Here is a 7,491-nt window from a genome sequence, read left to right as displayed (position 1 = left end):
GCACCCGACGTGGCAGGGGCCTGCCTCCTGGTCAGTGTAGGGGTCGTGCCCCCGGGACGGACCCTGAATGTGGAGCAGGGCCGCCTCTGCTCGGCTGGGCCCGAGCCGGGGAGGGAGTGGGCAGGGGTGGGGGAGGCCCGCGCACCTGCTGGGAGGCCGGCGGCACCTGCCGGGGCCGGCTCTCAGGGCCGCGGCTGCCGCTGCCCGGCGCAGTGGAACCCCGAGCCTACTTGGCTGCCGTGCGCCCGGCCAGAAGCGAGCGTCCTAGCTGCTCCCCCAGAGGCCTGGGGCCAGCCAGGTGTGCCAGGCGCAGAGGTTGAACAGGGGCCTCCCAGGGCTTGTCGAGGGAGTTGAAGAGAGACCAGCACTCCGGCCCTTCCCAGACCGTGCCTGTGCCCTTCCCGGCGCGGCCAGAACATGCTCGCCCTCGCCCGTGCTGACAGGCCGATTTCAGCAAGGCGGGGGGTGGGGTGGGGCGGGGGGTCCTGCCACCGGAGGGCTGAGACACACACCCCTGCCGCAGCCCAGCGTAGCCACGGTCTCTGGAACCTGCTTCCGCCACCACGGCAGGTTGGGACCTCCAGGCACAACCTGGGAAGGGTGAAGGAGAGGGTGCGTCTCCTGGAGCTGGGCTGGTCTCTGGACGTGCCAGGACAAAGGAAGCCTGCACTGTTTGGGCTCCCTTTGTCTCCCAAAGGGAGCCCAACCGGTGCACGCTCCCTCCCAGGAACTGAACGTGGAAAGGGAAGGAAGCCCCAGCTCACTGGAGGTGCCCCCCATGTGTGGCCATCAAGTCACTGAGCATCCGTGGGCCCCTCTCCCGAAGGAAACAACCACCTCCTGCCCTTCTGACTCTTAAAGAAAAACCACGGGCCTCAGGCGCTGGGCTCCTCGGGAGTGCATTTCAGCCGGTGAACCAGCGCCAGGCGGGCCGGCCCGCTGCCCATCTGGCGGAGTATGTCTCCACCTTGTGGCCGATCCTGACACAACCCTGCCTCCATCTCAATTTTGCCAGCACCAAGAGCACATCTAAACCTTTAACATTACCTCATTTAACCCTTAAAACCAACCACGGGAGTAAGTATCATGGTTATTTGCCGTAACAACCCGGAAAGCGAGGCCACACAGTACGTAGTGAGCCTGGGGCACTTCAGGCTCCACAAACACTGTCTCCGCGTAGCACTCGGAGGCAAGGTCCTCTGTCAAGACCGTGCAGGTCACCCAGCGGCAGAACCAGGATTTAAACCCCAAGGAGCCAGGCCCGCCTGGGACCGGACTGCCGCTGGCGCTGGGTGTGGGCCCTCCTGCCGGTGGCGCAGCTCCACATCCACACTCCCACCTTCCTGTGAGCTCGGCCTCCGCCCACGGCCTGGAGGCCCAGGGTCTGACCACGGGCAGGACCCCAGCCCCTCCCCTTAAATGTCAGCTGATTTCATTGCTCGTCTCTGCAGTCGGTGCAAGGCCACCTTTCCCGTCTCAGGACGTGCCCCCTCCCTGGGACGCTCGCCCACTTGGCTGACCGACACCCCCTCTTCTGTTCTCGGTTCCAGAGGCTCCCGCGGAGCCCAGCATCTGAACCGCCCTCCCACCTGCCCGGGTCTCGTCGCGCAGCCTCCGGTCCCTGGACTCCTTCCTCACGAACGGCACTTAAGAAACACGCAGTGTCAGAAGATAAAAGCAACTTCGACCTCAGCGCAGCGGGCGGGCGGGCAGGAGGGCAGCGCCCGTTCCAACGGTGGCTTCGGTTGCAGCCCCGTCCATGAGGGCTCGTCACTTCCCGCTTCTGACAGCTTCATCACCCGGGAGCTCCTCTCATTGAGGCAACTTAAATCTCCTGAGCGCATACTGCCTTACGCCCACAAGTGGCTGGCTCGTCTGCCTATTTCCATCTCTTTATTTTCAAACTCAGCCTAAATCAAGGATGCCCGTGTTGGTCCGTTGGGACCACAGCCCGAGATCAGGGACGCACGGCGGTGGGAGCCAGGACCGCCCTCCCATCCCCAGCAGAAGCCGTCACCAAGTAACACGGCCCTTCTCCTCTTCAAAGACAAGACACTGGGAACCTTTAACATTTTAACACAGATCCGTGGTTCATTTCCGCTCCTTCACTGCCAGACCTAGAGCCAGAGGGAGAAAAGTGAGTCGCCCAGAAGATACATTTTGAGCTACTGCTGCTTCTCCGGATTCTGTACTTCGCTGAGGAGGGCTTGCGAAGCTTGGAAATTAAGCCCACCGGGGAGGTTTTGCTTAAAACAGTGTTTTATTTAAAAAAAAAAAAAAAAAAAAAGTATCTGCCAGCCTTTGTAAAGAAGCCCAGCAGTGCTGGTTCACTCTGCCGCGAAGGGGCCGCCCTCAGGGCCACCGTGCCCCCAGCGCATCCGCCCCCAGCGCCAACCCTCCGCTAAACTCAGCTGTCCCCGACCTCTGGGCACCAGTTTCATGGAAGATAATTTCTCCACGGACTCGGGGGGGCGCGGTTTAAGGATGACTCAAGCGCATCACACTTATTGTGTGCTTTATTTCGATGATTATGACCCTGTACTATGTAACGAAGCAATTACACAGCTCATGGTAACACAGAGTCCGTGGGAGCCCTGAGCTTGTTTTCCCGCGACCAGATGGTCCCCCCAGGGCGACGGGAGGCAGTGACCCCTCCGGTGTGCTGCTTGTGCCCGGTCGACTCCGTAGTCTCGTTTTGTGGCTGTTACTGCTTCACAGAGACAGGAGGCTGGAAGCGGAGGTGGCTTTTCCGTGCTTTGTGGCAGCCTCAGGGCGTTCCGCCTCGACTTTAACCCACAGCGGAGGGAGGCCTGACTGTTGTCTCAGACACACTTTTAAGGTCACTGCCAAGTGCGACCTCAGGCAGCTGACCCTCCTCTAGCATGGACAGAGTCGATCCCCCGGCTCATTCACATGTGGGCCGCGGGTCCTTTCCTTCCGCGTTCGGGGTCTTCTGTGGTTGGGCAGGAACGCGAGCCAGGACGGGCGGCCCCGGCTCAGTCTCTTCCAAGACCTCGGCTACTGTTTGAACCACGTCAAAAATCCCGGCGTACACTTGTCGCCCCCGCAATTCCCGTTTGGCTCCGAGGGCAGCACTGTATCTGCCGACTTGAACGCCGCTGTCGCTCTCCCCTCAAGGGACAGGTTGAGTGCCCTGGGCAGGCTGAATATGTCACACGAGTGAGTTTAGTGACCCATTTTGTGTCGCTGAAATGTGCCGCCAGGGGTGACTGTTTTTCTAAAAAAAAAAAAAAAAAGTCTCCGGAGCGGCTCTCAGAATTTAATCCTCAGCCAGCGGCCCCCCTTTAGAAGGCCACCCCGCTTCTGTGTACGACGTGTGCGCGCTGCGCCCACCTCCTCACACTGCTGCGCGAACACGCGCGCGTTAAGAGCATGAACTCTCATGTGGCTGATCATTTTAATCACATGCTGCAAAATGTGAAGTGCAGGTGACATCTTTGGCCAGCCAGCGTTTCTCCATGGGTGACACAGTGCACAACTCCCATTCAGAAGCGACCTCTCTGACCCAAGCACTGAAACCAGGACACCGCCCGCTCACGGCGGCCGCCCCGTCCCTGCACACATGGACACCAAATGACCAATTCATGTTTCCTGATCTGTAATCACTCAAAGGCTGGAACAGTTCTGCAGCCGTGGTGCTGGTTGGCAACCAAAGCGTACGTAACGCATCCTCATGCACATCCTCCTGAAAAGGATGTCACACACAAAAAAAACCCTGTTGCCTCACCACCGCCATCGGTGGACTCAGCAGCCTGGCTAAGGCAACTCACTGACCCTCTCTGAAGGCTGGGCCCCCACATCCCCTGCTGTGAGAGCCCTTCGTCCAGTCACAGTGCCGGCCGAAAGGGGAACACGTGCCACCTTTGGAGCTGCAGCCTCTCCTAAGACTTCACGACAAACGTCCTTCGCAGCAGGCAGGACACAGCCTCGCCCACAGGAAGGGATTCCTGGCTTTAGCAACGCAGCGAGCGACGCCGCGGGACGCTCTCGGTGCAGGTGCTCCTGCTCTTCGTGTGCGCGTTTTCTTCTGAGACGCAACGAAAGCCTGTCTTTCAATGCGAGGCACTCGGTCTCCACGTGGCGGAGCAGCTTCGAAGCTCTCCAGGCCTCGTGGACAGCCATCAGCCCCGCAGCAGGCAGAGCGGGCTCGGGGGATGTGAGCCACTGGGGGCAATGAGCCTGTGACTCAAGCAGACGAGCGTATTTTCTCTTACGTGCCGCTTTCTGCTTGCTGGCGGCCTCCGAGTCTTCCCCCTTTTCAAAGCCGCTCTCCAGCGACACTTTTCTTCACTCATTTTGGCTACGGGGAGCGGGCGGGCCACCCAAACTGTGACTGAGACAGGACTGCAGAGCAGGAAAGAGGCACGGACAGAAGTGGTAAACAAAACAACGGGCGGGCCACGCGCACGCTGAAGCGCAGGCTGGATTCCGACTGAGAGCCACCAGATGCAGCGGGACTGGCGTCCGCCACCCACTGACAGGGTTCCGACATGAGTCTGCACGCAGCTGATTTACTGTGGTCTCTGTGCGGTCAGGCCTCCCCGTTGAAGATCATCTGTACTCGCAGCCGCTCCCCAGCGCCCGCAGCCCCGCCTCGGAGCCGCCTCAGACCGCCAGGCACAGCCTCGCCCGTAAGGGGCGCACAGCCGAGATCCCTGGCACGCGCCGTTCATGAGAGCCGATCGCGAAGCTGGTGGCTGAGGACCAAACAGAGGCTCGGGCACCCTGCATGTCGCAGGAGCGGCACAGGGTTCGCTTGTGCTCACAACCCCGTTTCTGTCATCGGCTGCTAAGGGGACAGGGCACGAAACGGGACGCTGAGGTCCCACAGCCCCGAGCCTGCACACGGCACTGGTGACTCGGCTCGCATTTGTCGATCCAGAAACCTGGACGTTCATTCAAACCAAGCTGTCGTGTTAGCGCAGCATCCCTCCAAAGCCCGTGTGCTGCGCTGCCCCGGCAGCTGCTGTGCGCCTCCAGGCACCTGTCGGGCGCGTGGATGGCTTCAGCGACGCCTGTTCACCGTCACCGTGACGCAGCAGGGCTGAGAACAGGTGTGCGCCCCGAGTGGAAGCAGGGACCAGAAGAGCAATCTGTACACACGTGTCCACCACCACATTACTCATGATAACCAAACGGTGGGACCCCTCAAAGGCCCACCACAGGATGAGCGGGGAGACAAACACGGGCCGCGCACACAGCGGCTCTCTCGGCCTTGAGGGCGCAACGCCGAGTGAGGAAGCGCCACAAAGGGGCAAACGCCGTCTGACCTCCCGTAGGAGGCTCGTACCCCAGCCGAACGGACAGAGAAGGCGGCCCGGTGGCAGCCACGGTGGAGGGCGAGCGGGGAGACCCCAGGTGGCGGCAGTTTCAGCTCCGCAGAACCAACTTTGCAGGTGCCCGTGAATGTGCTTAATGCCAGAGAAATGGGACACTTAAAAGCGGTCGATTCTATATTATGTCCATTAGAATTAAAGGCAGAATTGACACTTGCTGAACACCCTACTATGCCCAGGGGACCATGGTCCCTGCCTCCAAGGGACAAGCTGTCGAGAATCAGGCTCTCCAACAGCATTAAAATGCAGACAAATAGAATGGCCCTCGCGTTGGTTCTTCATTGTACTAAGGCCTCTACCAGGCCATCTGCTGTGATCCTTGCACCAATCCCGGGGGACAGAAGCTACTGTCCAACCCCCAACACCAGGACACAGTTTCCTGTCTATCTTGTCAGACAGCTCCCTGCTGAAGGAACTGGGACTTGAATGGGCCGTGGCCCCAGGCCCCGTGAAGGTCACCTCCCCCGTGCAGTCACTGTTCCAGACTCGACATGGGCTGGGGGGTGGGGGGGAGGAACGGAGTGTCAAAGGCAATGGCCCGTTCAAGTCCCCACCCCTGTGAACCCACCAAAAGCTCCCCCCACACACCCCACCATTACATTCCACTGCTGACAAGGAGCGCCCGCGGGTCAGCGCCTTGACCTCCCACGTGCACGAGGACCTGCCTTTCTCTTCGCGACCCAGTTCAGCGGAAAGGGCGCCCTGCAGTAGCAGAAACAAGAGGATTCCGGCTAACAGAAGGCATGAGTTCGTGGCCCGCCTCGTGGGATGCGCGGGCCCAGCATGACCCACCTCCGCCCCTGCTCTGGGCGGACACCCCTGCTCTGAGCGGACACGCGGAGACACCGGCCAGGGGAACGGCCCCGCCACTTCTCCGTCCGCTGTCTTGTTCCCGACGCATCCCCTCCGTGTCCCCTTCCTACAGCTCGAGAGACCAACACGCGTCCCAGTGAAATTACTCGGTAAGTCACGCTCACCGCTAGTAGGGTACACGCGCGGCCCAGAGCCCAGCCCGCGGCTCGGACTCCGGGCTGGCGCGGCGCGCGCCGCGGGAGCTCTCAGCACCAAACCCAAACCGCGACGACGCAAAAAAAAAACAAAAACAAAAACAAAAAAAAACAAAAAAACTCGCTCGCAGCGGTTTTTGAAATGTTCAGCATCGGTTAGAGAGCAGCACACACCGGCCAACAAGGATCCGGGGCCGCCCCGCCCACTGGCTCACGCTGTGGCCGCGCACATCCGGCTCCCTCCGCCAGGTTGGGGCCGGAAGTCCTGGGTTCCGCAGTTTGGCGAGGCTGCAAAATAAAGAACGAGATGCGCTATGGTTAGGCGCTTTCTGGGGACGGTCACGTCCGCCAGCCCCTCCCGGGCCTCCGGAGACCCTCGCGAAAGCGCTGCTGCCCTCGTCCCGGGGGCCCGCGCGTCCCGGAAAAGGTCCCAGGCGAGGGCTGTACTCACCATGGCTACAAGGCGCGGAGCGCGCGACGCCGGCACCTGCAGGGAAGACAGATGTTAACGACAACAGGGCGCAGGGGCCGCAGCGACCTCCTCATTTCATCCCCCACCCGCCGCAATTCCGGACCCAGAGCGCTCCACCCTCCCTCCCCGCACCCTCACCCTCACCCTCGACCCAGGAGAATTTCACCCGGCCGCGGATTACCTCGGGTTACTCGCCCCTATTTCATGTATCCCGCCCTAGAGGCATTTACAGCAAGTGGCAACAAACAGAAAATAAGGAAACTTCCATTTCCGGGCAGTTAAAGCCCCACCAGTAGAACTCCGCTACGGTGTCCACAAAGGCTCAAGAGTTCCCCAGGCGTTCTCCCTTCCCATCGCCGCGGCATCACTGCCCCCTTCTGGCGTAGATTAATAGTGCGGCGCGGCGAACGTGAAGAGCGCGCGCCTCCACCCTCCGCTCCCTTACCTCTTCTACCCCCCAACCCCTCCGCTTAGCTAGACTTCATTTTAGATCCAGTTTGAAGACCTAACCCTTACCGTATTTTGCCGTGTATAATGCGCACTTGTGCCCGCATTTTTCAGGGAAAGATAAGGGTGCATATTATACATGGGTAGTACTAATTCCATATCTATATAAATGTTGTTAATTCTTTTAGTTATGCTTATGCATTAAAAG

General features: G+C 60.2%; 1 long non-coding RNA gene across 1 annotated transcript; it reads right to left on the bottom strand.

The window, feature by feature from the left end:
- Nucleotides 1-2,518: 2,518 nt before the first annotated feature.
- Nucleotides 2,519-7,138, bottom strand: LOC129086709 (uncharacterized). The gene is made up of 4 exons (XR_008530832.1): nucleotides 7,018-7,138; nucleotides 6,816-6,851; nucleotides 6,539-6,652; nucleotides 2,519-3,238 (listed from the first exon to the last, which is right to left on the bottom strand). It is a non-coding gene; the product is annotated as an uncharacterized LOC129086709 (long non-coding RNA).
- Nucleotides 7,139-7,491: the final 353 nt, after the last annotated feature.

This window comes from Pteronotus mesoamericanus, unplaced genomic scaffold (genome assembly GCF_021234165.1).
Source record: "Pteronotus mesoamericanus isolate MK-2021 breed Mesoamerican mustached bat unplaced genomic scaffold, CSHL_Meso_final scaffold_408, whole genome shotgun sequence".
NCBI classification, from domain to species: Eukaryota; Metazoa; Chordata; class Mammalia; order Chiroptera; family Mormoopidae; genus Pteronotus; species Pteronotus mesoamericanus.
This window is presented reverse-complemented; position numbering and strand designations above follow the sequence as displayed.